This window comes from Carassius gibelio, chromosome B5 (assembly GCF_023724105.1).
Source record: "Carassius gibelio isolate Cgi1373 ecotype wild population from Czech Republic chromosome B5, carGib1.2-hapl.c, whole genome shotgun sequence".
Taxonomy (NCBI): domain Eukaryota; kingdom Metazoa; phylum Chordata; class Actinopteri; order Cypriniformes; family Cyprinidae; genus Carassius; species Carassius gibelio.
This window is the reverse complement of record NC_068400.1, coordinates 18,747,367-18,761,313: the sequence shown is the minus strand read 5'-3', so window position 1 is coordinate 18,761,313 and position 13,947 is coordinate 18,747,367.

Below are 13,947 nucleotides of genomic sequence, written 5' to 3'. Positions count from 1 at the left end.
CCATGTAATGTTTACTATGTTTGCCATGGGCCACAAAAGGCTTTTTCTTCAACATGCTGTGACTAACAACAGAACTATAAAATAAATAAAAAATGCAATATAATTACGAAATGAAGCCATTTTATTCATGCGCTGTAATCCAAATCTTCCGAATCCATACAATTTCAAGGAACAGACCCAAATCCAAGCCTTTATTTGGCGATCTTCATCTCCATCCTGAGCATCCTGAGTCCAGTAACCATAAACAGCAAAGCCTACAGACTGACGCGCTCTTTTAGGGCCTGTTCCAAATGGAACACTTCATGTGCACTTGCCGTCTTACCCAACACTCTACGGACACCTTGACAAAATTTTAGACATTTTTTTAGTTTACTCGCAAGACATAAAAAAATTATAATAAATAATAATACAAAAAAAAAAAAAAAAAACATTTGTCTTTCATGATTTCAGTAAAAAAAAAAAAAAAAAAAAAAAAAAAAATATATATATATATATATATATATATATATATATATATAATAAAAATGTAGAAAAAATGAAAGAAAATACTGTTAAGATAACAATGATGCGAATTCTACTAATAAGAACAACATAAAACGCACTAAGGATTAATGAGCTGCTGGATTCATGAATATTATTTAGGCTGTGTTTGTTCGCTCGAACTGATTTGCTGAAATCAAAACAGGGATGATAATACGTGAGTGCCAGCCAATGTGATTTTTGTTTGCGCATTAGTTCCGCCCACTGTATGAGTTAAAAAGAGCAATTTCTGGGACCAAACAAACTTCACCATAGGATATGCTATGAAATGATTAAGCATTTATCAGATCCTTCATTAATTGTCATTTTAAACCTTTATAATAAGGTATGGAATTCAGGAAAGCTTCCAATGGAATGGAAACATGGAGTAATTATCCTAGTAGCAAAATCAGGAAAAGATCACACGCAACCCATTAATTGTAGGCCTATAGCTGTCAGGACTCGGGTATGATCTGTCCTTTTTTCTTCCTTTTTCTTACTTTGTTTGTTTTTATATATATTTTTCGTTTCTACTCATTTTTCTACACTTGTTTTCGTTTTGTTTCCTTTTTTTCTTTCTCTCTGATTTTTAATATATTTTTCTGGTTTTTCTTCCCTTCGCTCTAGCGCCAGCTGATCTCGCTCTGCAATCTAGGCTGCGGCTTGTCTGACGCACCTGTTCCCTCTATCTCATTACTCACCCTATTTATTCTGCTTGATTTTCACCCATCCTTGTCAGTGTGTTCTGTGACCTTTTGGCGTTTGGCTTCGGTTCTGTCCTGTTCTGGTCAGTTCGCTTGTTGGTTTGTCTGTCCAGTTAGTGTAACCTGTGCTTTGCCCTCAGAGGATTTCGAACCGCTCTTCTGGTTGTCGACCTGGACTGTTTTTGACTCTGGTACTGCCCGCCGTTCTCAGCCCTGTCTGCACCTCGCTTGACCCCTTGTCTGCCCGACTATTCTCCTGCCTGCTGCTTTGGATTAGTTGCTCCCTCTCTCCTGGCGTTCTCGGAGGCTGAGCGCACGACCTGACTGAAGTCAAGACTGATTTTTCCCCGCCAGAGGGGTTTTGTTGTTTTTTTGACGTTAAGACGTCCTCTTTAATAAAATACTAATTTTCAGCCTCACTCCGCTCTTGGGTCCTCATCTGTCCTGACACCACACACTGACCAAGAATGGACCCAGCAGAGAGCTCAACCTGGCAGGCGGCTCTGGAGCATCAAGGAGCGATGCTGGGCCGTCATGAGATGGAACTGTCTTCCACCCGTCACTCTGTGGATGCCTTGTTGGCTCAGATCGCGGATTTAATGGGTCGACTCAACCTTCTCACTTGACAGGAATTCCCTTCACCGCCTCCCGGGCCTCTCCCGTCCGATTCCTCCTCTGAGCCGAGAGTGAACACCCCCCCCCCCTGCTTTCTGGTAGAGCACGTGATTGGGGGACTGCGGTATGGGAGTCACAGGCCGCGTGCTGCTCGGACTTCAGTTCCTTTAAGGAGGAGATGGTTAAGACCTTTGATCAGTCTGTTTTTGGCAAGGAGGCGTCCTGACTGTTAGCGCGCCTTCAACAGGGCAGGCATTCAGTGGCAGATTACTCGGTGCAGTTCTGTACCCTGGCCGCTACCTGTGGATGGAACACCGAGGCCCTTATCGCTCACTTTTTAGAGGGTCTCAATGACTCAGTCAAGGATGAACTGTTTTCCCGCGAGGTTCCAGAATGATTGGACGATGTTATCAGTCTGTCCCTCTGCATAGACGCCAGGAGACAGCTTCGCCGTCGAGTTCGAGCAGACTCCGAGCCTGTCACGTTCGTCCCTCCATCCCAGACTACCGAGGAGTGTGAGCCTATGCAGGTGGATCGCTTGCGCCTCACGCACAAGGAGAAACAACGCCGCCTGTTGGAGGGTCCCTGCCTCTATTGCGCTGCTCAAGGACACCGAGCTCACTCCTGTCCAGCTAAGGCTGCTCGTTCGCCACAGAGGGTTAATCTGAGTGGTACTGCCAATCCCCTGCTCACAGATCACGCACTCTTCTGTGTGTGTCTCTGTTTACTAAAAACACTTTGTTTAAGGCTTCAGCACTCGTTGATTCAGGAGCAGAGGGCAACTTCATAGATGAAGAGTGGGCTCGCGTTTGGGATATACCCATCCAATCCTTGCAGTCCCCAATAGTCACTCACGGACTCGATGGCAGGCCACTTATGCAGATCTCTCGGATCACTGATTCGGTGAGTCTTCTTACCTCCGGGAACCACCAGGAGGACCTCAGATTCCTAGTCTGTAAATCTCCATCTGTCCCTTTGGTATTGGGTCATCCTTGGCTCGTTTGCCACAGGCCGAACATTAACTGGGCAGACAATGTAGTTTTGTCACGGAGTCAGTATTGTCATACACATTGTCTTCTGTCTGCCTTCTCCCCGGTCTCTGTTTCTGTTTCCCTACAGGAGGAGGAGGCGGATCTTTCTCGAGTTCCTGCTTGCTACCATGATCTGCGGTCGGTCTTCAGCAGGTCCCGGGCTGTATCTCTTCCTCCTCACCGACCGTACGACTGTGCCATCGATCTCCTCCCTGGTGCTTCTCCGCCTCGTGGGAGGCTGTATTCTCTCTCCGCGCCAGAGCGCGAAGCAATGGAGAAGTATTTAAGTTATTCTCTGGCAGCCGGTATTATTCGTCCGTCGTCTTCTCCGGCCGGTGCGGGGTTACAGAGAGGAGGGATATCATCTCCCCTTTTCAAAGTGGCTTCAGGAAAGGGAGAAACACTATGGATTCTGTGCTGTGTTTGGAAGCTGACATAAGAAAAGCTCAGATAAATAAAGAAGTTTTGGTAGGTGTCTTTCTTGATGTTGAAAAGGCTTATGATATGTTGTGGAAAGGAGGGACTTTTAATTAAGCTGGATATGATTGGAATAAAAGGTAAAATGTATAACTGGGTTATGAACTTTCTGTTAAATAGAACCATTCAAGACAGAGTGGGATGTGTGTATCCTCCTATTTATTCAATCGAGAATGGAACTCCTCAAGGAAGTGTCAGTAGTCCTATTTTGTTTAACTTAATGATCAATGATATCTTTTCTGAGATAGAACCTGGGATAGGGAAAACCTTATATGCTGATGATGCTGCTATATGGAAAAGAGGTAGGAATTTTAAGTTTGTACAGGCAAAGGTTCAAAATGCTGTCAACTTGATAGAAAACTGGGCAAATAAATTGGGCTTTAGGCTCTCTATGGCAAAAACACAAGTAATTTGTTTTTCAAAAAAGAAGACGAACCCTACTATAGATATTAAAATGTATAGAGAAACACTGGAGCAGACGTCAGTTGTTAGGTTTTTAGGAGTATGGATGGATTCAAAATTAAATTTCAGAGTACATATACAGAGAAAAATAGACAAATGTAAAAAAGTGATAAATATAATGAGATGTCTAGCTGGAGCTGAATGGGGAGCATATCGGCAATCACTTGGCAATCACTAATTGGAGCTAATATAGATTATGGTAACATGGTGTATAGTTCTGCCTCAAAAAATCAACTTGCTAAGATTGAGGCAATTCAGAATCATGTTGTGGAGCAATAAGATCATCACCAGTGTCATCACTTAACATTGAGACGGGAGTAATGCCACTAGGAATGAGAAGTATTAAGTTAAGAATGAGATACTGGGCAAAAGGTCAATCGGAAAATCATCCAGTTAAGAATGTTTTAAGTGACTGTTGGGAATATAACCATAAAAAACTTTTCATAAAAAACAAAACAAAGTTTTGGATGGTTTATTAATAAGGAAGCAAGAGACATGGGGATTAGTGATTTTAATATTGCCACCAGTGTGGTTCTGCCAGCAATTCCTCCTTGGTTTTTTCCCATGCCTTCTATTGATATCCAGTTACAAAAAGATAAACATAATGCGGAGAATATCCTGGATAGCGTAACGGTACAAGATTACATAGATCATGTATATTATAGTGCCATCCAGATATATACTGATGGCTCAAAAGATCCAGACTCTGGTACAACATCTGCAGCAGTATTTATACCTCAATTTAAAGTCAACATTTTAAAAAGAACATAAAATCACATTTGAGTATTTACATCAGAATTAATATTAATTATATTAGCATTACAGTGGGTTGAAGAAGTGATAGGAGTGAAGTTCAGCCAATCCTATCAGTTACAGTATTGTTCAAAATAATGGCAGTACAATGTGACTAACCAGAATAATCAAGGTTTTTAGTATATTTTTTATTGCTACGTGGCAAACAAGTTACCAGTAGGTTCAGTAGATTGTCAGAAAACAAACAAGACCCAGCATTCATGATATGCACGCTCTTAAGGCTGTGCAGTTGGGCAATTAGTTGAAAGGGGTGTGTTCAAAAAAATAGCAGTGTCTACCTTTGACTGTACAAACTCAAAACTATTTTGTACAAACATTTTTTTTTTTCTGGGATTTAGCAATCCTGTGAATCACTAAACTAATATTTAGTTGTATGACCATAGTTTTTTAAAACTGCTTGACATCTGTGTGGCATGGAGTCAACCAACTTGTGGCACCTCTCAGCTGTTATTCCACTCCATGATTCTTTAACAACATTCCACAATTCATTCACATTTCTTGGTTTTGCTTCAGAAACAGCATTTTTGATATCACCCCACAAGTTCTCAATTGGATTAAGGTCTGGAGATTGGGCTGGCCACTCCATAACATTAATTTTGTTGGTTTGGAACCAAGACTTTGCCTGTTTACTAGTGTGTTTTGGGTCATTGTCTTGTTGAAACAACCATTTCAAGGGCATGTCCTCTTCAGCATAGGGCAACATGACCTCTTCAAGTATTTTAACATATGCAAACTGATCCATGATCCCTGGTATGCGATAAATAGGCCCAACACCATAGTAGGAGAAACATGCCCATATCATGATGCTTGCACCTCCATGCTTCACTGTCTTCACTGTGTACTGTGGCTTGAATTCAGAGTTTGGGGGTCGTCTCACAAACTGCCTGTGGCCCTTGGACCCAAAAAGAACAATTTTACTCTCATCAGTCCACAAAATGTTCCTCCATTTCTCTTTAGGCCAGTTGATGTGTTCTTTGGCAAATTGTAACCTCTTCTGCACATGCCTTTTTTTTAACAGAGGGACTTTGCGGGGGATTCTTGAAAATAGATTAGCTTCACACAGACATCTTCTAACTGTCACAGTACTTACAGGTAACTCCAGACTGTCTTTGATCATCCTGGAGGTGATCATTGGCTGAGCCTTTGCCATTCTGGTTATTCTTCTATCCATTTTGATGGTTGTCTTCCGTTTTCTTCCACGTCTCTCTGGTTTTGCTCTCCATTTTAAGGCATTGGAGATCATTTTAGCTGAACAGCCTATCATTTTTTGCACCTCTTTATAGGTTTTCCCCTCTCTAATCAACTTTTTAATCAAAGTACGCTGTTCTTCTGAACAATGTCTTGAACGACCCATTTTCCTCAGCTTTCAAATGCATGTTCAACAAGTGTTGGCTTCATCCTTAAATAGGGGCCACCTGATTCACACCTGTTTCTTCACAAAATTGATGACCTCAGTGATTGAATGCCACACTGCTATTTTTTTGAACACACCCCTTTCAACTAATTCAACTAATTGCCCAATTGCACAGCCTTAAGAGCGTGCAAATCATGAATGCTGGGTCTCATTTGTTTTCTGAGAATCTACTGAACCTACTGGTAACTTGTTTGCCACGTAGCAATAAAAAAATATACGAAAAACCTTGATTATTCTGGTTAGTCACATTGTACTGCTATTATTTTGAACAATACTGTATATGCACAGACTCTCTATTTGCAATTGAAAGTCTTGCAAGTGGTATTTATTTAGCTAGACAGGACTTAATTTATGAAATATTACAAAGTCTTTTTAGAACTGGACAATTGGGAATCATTATTCATTTTCCTTGGATACCGGCTAATATGGGGGTGGTAGGAAACAAAGTGGAGGATAGTTTAGCTAAACAGGCCATTACATTTACAGAAGTTTATATTAATATTGCATTGAGTAAGACTGAGATAAAAAGTATAATAGCAAAGGAAATTAGGAAGAAATGGCAGGAGTGGGACAGTGGAAATAAGGGTCGACATTTATACAACATTCAAGGAACAGTTGGTTTAGAAAGAAAAAACATTGAAAATAAGAGGAAGGATGTTTTAATTTCAAGAATGCGCATCGGCCATTGTCTATTAAATCAAAGTATGGTCAAGATTGGGAAACACCAGACTGGGTATTGTGACAAATGTAGTTCAGAAAATATGGAAACAGTAGAACATGTATTATTAAAATGTGAGGCGTATGCAAGAGAAAGATGTACATTATTTTAAGCATTAAGAGAAATGGAAATGGAAGTTTTTTTCCACCCAAGCATTATTAGGTAATGGCCCAAAGCAATTTAAAATATACGAGGAATTATTTAATTTCTTAAAAACACTCATTTAATTAACATAATTTAGGTCACTACTACCATAACGTTATCTACACTCCAATCCAGTAGGTGGCGGGAATGCACCATTTACAGTTTTTTTTCAGTTGCTAACAAGCATTTGTCCAAGCAGTTGTCACATTTTCAAAACTCTAAACACAATTAGCACAGCATCTGTCTATTGTGGCCATACCATTCACACATTTCATGTCGTTTTCACACAATATGGATTCATTGAACACATTTCCACAATGCTTACATTTTCTGAACAGACAATCTATACCTCCCAACAAAATTATGGATCGTTTTGGTAGTATTTACAAATGTTAACACACAACATCCCACAATAGCAAAAACAATGTTCCAAACCTTAGATACAGTATAAAAACCTCTGCTTCTGCAATGATATCAGTTCAAAAACAATATATCTTAGCTGATTTATTTTGTGTAAATTGGGCCAACCACAACTGATTCCAATCTGGCTTAGACTCAATGGCAGGGGTTATTTTTTTCTATTACATTGACACTTATACAATAAAGGGAGGACTTTGAAGAGTGATATTTTTGGAAACAGAAACAGAAAAAGACAAACACTGTAATGTATGGACGAGGAAGAGTAAGAGCAAGGGGCCCAGGGAGAAGAGCAGGCCCAGTGAGATATGCAGTGAGAGGAGCAGGAGCAGTGAAAGGAGCAGTGAGAGGAGCCGGAGCAGTGAGATGAGCAGGAGCAGTGAAAGGAGCAGTGAGAGGAGCCGGAGCAGTGAGATGAGCAGGAGCAGTGAAAGGAGCAGTGAGAGGAGCCGGAGCAGTGAGAGGAACAGTGAGAGGAGCAGGAGCAGTGAGAGATGCAGTGAGAGATGCAGGAGCAGTGAGAGGAGTAGTGAGAGGAGCAGGAGCAGTGAGAGGAGCAGGAGCAGTGAGAGGTGCAAGAGCAGTGAGAGGAGCAGGAGCAGTGAGAGGAGCAGGAGCAGTGAAAGGAGCAGTGAGAGGAGCCGGAGCAGTGAGATGAGCAGGAGCAGTGAAAGGAGCAGTGAGAGGAGCCGGAGCAGTGAGAGGAGCAGGAGCAGTGAAAGGAGCAGTGAGAGGAGCCGGAGCAGTGAGAGGAGCAGGAGCAGTGAGAGGAGCAGTGAGAGGAGCCGGAGCAGTGAGAGGTGCAAGAGCAGTGAGAGGAGCAGGAGCAGTGAAAGGAGCAGTGAGAGGAGCAGGAGCAGTGAGAGGAGCAGGAGCAGTGAAAGGAGCAGTGAGAGGAGCAGTGAGAGGAGCCGGAGCAGTGAGAGGAGCAGTGAGAGGAGCCGGAGCAGTGAGAGGAGCAGTGAGAGGAGCCGGAGCAGTGAGAGGAGCAGGAGCAGTGAGAGGAGCCGGAGCAGTGAGAGGAGCAGGAGCAGTGAAAGGAGCAGTGAGAGGAGCAGGAGCAGTGAGAGGAGCAGGAGCAGTGAAAGGAGCAGTGAGAGGAGCCGGAGCAGTGAGAGGAGCAGTGAGAGGAGCCGGAGCAGTGAGAGGAGCAGGAGCAGTGAAAGGAGCAGTGAGAGGAGCCGGAGCAGTGAGAGGAGCCGGAGCAGTGAGAGGAGCAGGAGCAGTGAGATATGCAGGAGCAAAGAGAGGAGCAGTGAGAGATTGTTTTTATTTTACCCCCCCCCTCTCTTTTTTTATTCTGGCCTTTTTGCTGTTGTTGTTTTTTTGTTCAGAATGCTCTTATGTGTTTTATGGATATTTTGTTCACTGTAAGCAATACTGTCAAACCTTTTCTGTTCTATCATACCGTGTTTCTACTATACCTCCTGCAGTAAACAGTAAAGGAAAAAAATAGCTTTTTACTGGAATGCTTGAATGTGAACATTACTGTACATTTGGACATGCAGTTCCTAACCAAGAAATTCAGTGTAAAACAGTGAATTGCATGTTCTGCATGCAAATCCCTGTAAAACTGAGACTGAAAAGTCTATGCAGTTTTTGTAATGTCAACAATAGCCAGTATTTTGAAACCTGGTGTACTTTGATTGACTGCATGTAACTTGTGAGGTGAAAACAAGTGTTATTCTTTGACAGAATAATTTAATTTTGAGTCAGATTTCCAGTGTTTTGGTAAAGTTGCTGTGTGCAGAGAAAGATGTGTTCTATTTTGAAATGAAGATTTAGTATAAATTTAACAAAATGTGTTTTTGAGAAGGAAATTATCCATTTGGCCAATTGTGTTTTGTAGGTGTGAGTCTGTGTTAAGATTTTAGAAAAAGTATCCTGAAGTATGGTTAAGCGCTTGTTAGCGATTGAAAAAAACTGTAAGTTTGGTTTGCCAACCGCCATTAAACTTGAAAAGAAGAAGAAGAAGAAGTTCCGCCCACTACCGGAAACCGGCAGTTCTTAAACGCTGAAGAATTCCTAAGGAACGCTGTTATTTTAATAATATAACAAAGAATATACTTTACATGTAGCACGTCAATTCTCTCTCTCTCTCTCTCTCTCTCTCTCTCTCTCTCTCTCTCTCTCTCTCTCTCTCTCTCTCTTTCTCTCTCTTTCTCTCTCTCTGCATGTGTGTGAAACAAATCGATGGCGAGATATGGGACTTCACACTAGAGTTTATGGTACGTCAAATACAGGTACATTGCACATTCATTCAGATGAACTTAAAAATTATCACAGATCATTTCTTGATGCAGAGTGTAACTAGCCACATGAAGTGGGCCTCTTCACTGAATTACTTCTCACTGACAATGTCCCTTAAAAGTCATATGAAGTCACATGAAGGTAAATTTAAGAGGTAACACTTTACAATAAGGTGTCGTTGGTAAACTGTAGTTAATGTATTAATTAACATGAACTAACAATGATCAATACATTTCTTACAGTATCTTTTAATCTTTGATAATATTAGTTAATGAAAATGGATAATGGAAAAGAAGTCTGCACTTCTGTCGAACCTGCACTGGGGCAAGCTCTGCGGCAGACTTTTACCCGACAGTCAGAGCAGCATTACAGCACGAAAGTGTGGACTCGAAGACCGCAAGGATTTAGGGTGCCATTTGGGACAGGGCCTCCTGCATTCGTCACAGATTGTGACATGCTATGATTCTGGTGAGGTGTGTTTGAATGTTGCACGTGCCTTCACAAGTTCATGGAGTGGATCAGAAAATATTTTCAGTGAATTAACAACATAAATTCTGCTCTGGCTCACACGACCCTACTGTATTCTGCCAGACAGGACCGCGGGTGCAACGCATCATCATTTGCATTATTTTTGGTACCTCTTTTGACATTTTTGCAAAGTCGTGGCCTAGTGGTTAGAGAGTTTGATTCCTAACCCTAGGGTTGTGGGTATGAGTCTCGGACCAGCAATAACCATGACTTAGGTTCCCTTGAGCAAGGCACTGAACCCCCAACTGCTACCCGGAGTGTCGCAGCATTTCACTTTCTTTCACATTTTATGGGTAGGAGTGGGATTAGAGCCTATACAAATATTTTAATGCTATATTGTAAAATGATTATTTTCCTGCATATTTCAGTCAATTGCGTTTTATATCCTTTTATATTCACTAGAAAATGAGTAGGTTAAGGGGTCTAAAAATCTAAATTGCTTATTGATAAAATTATAAAAATCCATTGATAGGAATATCTTGATACAAAAGATACATTAAAGGGGGGGTGAAATGCTCGTTTCCACTCAATATCCTGTTAATCTTGAGTACCTATAGAGTAGTACTGCATCCTTCATAACTCCAAAAAGTATTTAGTTTTATTATATTTATAAGAGAAAGATAGTCTGTACCGTTTTTTTCCCGGAAAAACACAAGCATCTGGAGGCGTGACGTGTGGGCGGAGCTAAAGAATCATGAGCACGAGTAGGCTTTTGCGCTGTCAGCGTCTGGAAGCTGTGACATTACCGTGAGGAAAAAACCATCATCCAAAACAAACCATGGCTAACAGTCAGATTCAGCCGTATATTTATGATCCAGAATCAGATCCAGAGGCTGAAATTTAACAAGAGCAGCAGCAGCAAGGACTACAGCAGAACGTCTCTATGTAGTATGTATTGAAACTGTATATATTTGCTTGGCGGTTTTGGAAAATGACTAAGTTCCACTTCATGTCGTCGTCTTTTTTTTTTTTTTTTAAGGTGTACATGTGGAAAGTGCAGTTTGATGACAACATCGCATGTTGTTTACTTGATGTGCTTATGCGCCGATAGCTAAGTTAACAATACAGATATATTTGAAGCAGTTTTACTCACCGCCTGCGGTTCCAACACACAATCGTGACCCTTTTTCGTTGGAACTGCATTATCCTTAAGAAATAAACGATATGCAAATCCGGCGTCAAACTGGGCCTTGTTTGTAAAACAAGCATCTTCCAAATGCAGGGAGCAAACAAAAACACTTGCACAACTCCGTTGATGCTCTTTAAAAATAAACTCCATCCACTGGTCCCTTAATGCTGTTTTTTTTTTCTTTGGTAATCTGTGCAGGGTTGTCTTGCCCTGGCAACCAAAAACACACTTCTTTTGTGATATTTAGATCTCTCGCTCTGATCAGTGAATGTCTCTGCTCTGCTATACGGGAACGCGCGCTCTTCAGGGAGAAGTGCCCTTAGGACCCATATAAGGAAATTCCGCTCCATCTAACGTCACACAGACCCATTCTCGAAAAAAACTTTCCGAAACTTGTGACAAACTGGAAGGAGTATTTTTGGAACAAAAATACTCCTTCGAACGTACAACTTAATTTTGGAAACTTTGTCCATGTTTAGCATGGGAATCCAACTCTTTAACAGTGTAAAAAACTCAGTATGCATGAAATAGCATTTCACCCCCCCTTTAATATTTGTAAGTTTTTAGCTAAAAATATGTAGCGATTTGTACGTATTAAAGGGGTCACATGATATTGCTAGAAAAAGAACATTATTTTGTGTATTTGGTGTAATGAAATGTGTTTACATACTGTAATATTAAATATTGAAATACGTCTAAACTGTACGTTTTAGCATCAATAAAAACATACAAAAATGTACGTATTAATACCTATGTATAAACATGACACCAGACTAAGAAAAACCATGTTCTGTGGAATAGAAACTGTCAGACAAAAACTGTCCACAGGAGATTTATTTACATAAAAACACTGAATAGCTCTATCTGAGCCAGCTCCCTTCAAATAGTGATTTTAAAAAAGAAAATTATATTATAATAATATGTAATTTGACATCTTGAGGTTTTTGGTTAAGCACTCCATTCTGATTAATCTATTTTGTTGAAAAATAAACTTTTGCAAAAGGTTTTATATACTTTTCATGGAAAGTGTCTATAACACTGATACAAAGTTGAACCTGTGTGTGTCAGCTATTGAGAAAAAGACAGTTTACTGATGTTAATACTGCAATAAAGAATTACATTAAACCTAGATGGTAGCTTTTGTTTGTTTGTTTTTCTCAAAAATGTTGTATACAGATTTTGGCTGTAATATATGATCTGAGCATATTTACTAGTCACTACAGTCAATATTTTTGTGGATGGCCATGATTTAAATAATTTATGTTAAATTAAAGTATCTGTATCTCAAAATAATGTAATGCTCTTTACATTATTCAATTATCTAAGAATTATGGGAGCGAAGGCTGGTTCAATGACTTAGAAGAGCTTCAGTGTTTTGCTCTGGACAATGTTCAGGTAGGCTAAGTTTCACAGAATAATCCATAGATGATACCCTATTAAATATTGTATTATCAAAATAGTAAGGAATAAAGCATGTGTATTCTGTAAAAAGCTCATGTTTTCAAACTGCTGTCTTATAAAAATAAATAAATAAAATTTTTTTAATGTGTAAAAATAATGTGTTTGAGTTTGTTTTTAGAAAAATTTATTTTAATCTGTTCCTTTTTTAACTTTACTTTCAATACACTAAGATATCATACATTAAATGTTTTAAAAAAATGTATTCAGTGTCACATGATTCTTAAGAAATCATTATAATAAGCTGATATGCTGCTCAAGTAACAATTATTATTATTATTATTAATTTTGAAACCTAATGTGTAAAAAAAAAATAATCTGGATTCATTGATCATTAAAAAGTTTAAAAAGAAGCTTTAACATTATAAATTTATAATGATATGATCAATGTCTCGACTGTCACTTTTAATCATTTAAATACATCCTTGCTACATAAAAGTATTAATTTCTTTAATTTCTTCTTTACTTCTTTCTAGTCAAAGCTTTCTATTTCACATAATTGCTATTCTTTTCAACTTAATTTTAACCAAGAGGCATCATCCCCCCAACCACTAAACCTTACAAAATGGCTGGCACCCTAGTATGCACTATGTAGGGGATAGGGAGTGATTCAGCTTTCTCAGAATCAATAACACATTCAGGTTATTTCATGCATCCTCTGTACTTGCTTTCAATTACCTGAATTTGGCAAAAGAGTGTACAGTAGCAGAGATTGCCTGCTTCCATAAAGCTTTCCAGTCTCTCTACACACTTAAGAGTTTGATATTAAATTCCCATAGAGAAAATGAATGGGTAAACACTTATGGAACCAAGGCCACTGAAAAAGTGGGCAGTTTTACACTCTGTTACATCATGAACTGAGAGTGAATTCGCCCTTTGTTGGCTTCTGTCACATGATGCAGGATTCCCCTATAGAAAGAAGAACAACTTTAAGCTCATGGTGACTAGACACAAAAAAGTGTCTGTTCTAATGCTCTAAACACTTTAATCAGTGATCTGACTTTTGTGTCATATTTGAAAGGATCCTTTTTTCTGTCTGTCGATACTAATAATTCCTGTATCTGCTAGGAAACGCCATTAGAAGAAATGTGGGTTACTGATAAAATAGCATTTGGAATGTATCAAGGACAGATAGAAGCATATTTCCTTTTTTTCTTTACATTGATATTTAATAACGTTGTTATTATTTTGCATAAATAAATGTTCTTTTGAAGTTTCCACAATTTTATGCAGCAACTATCTTCAACTGTAATAATAATAATAATAAT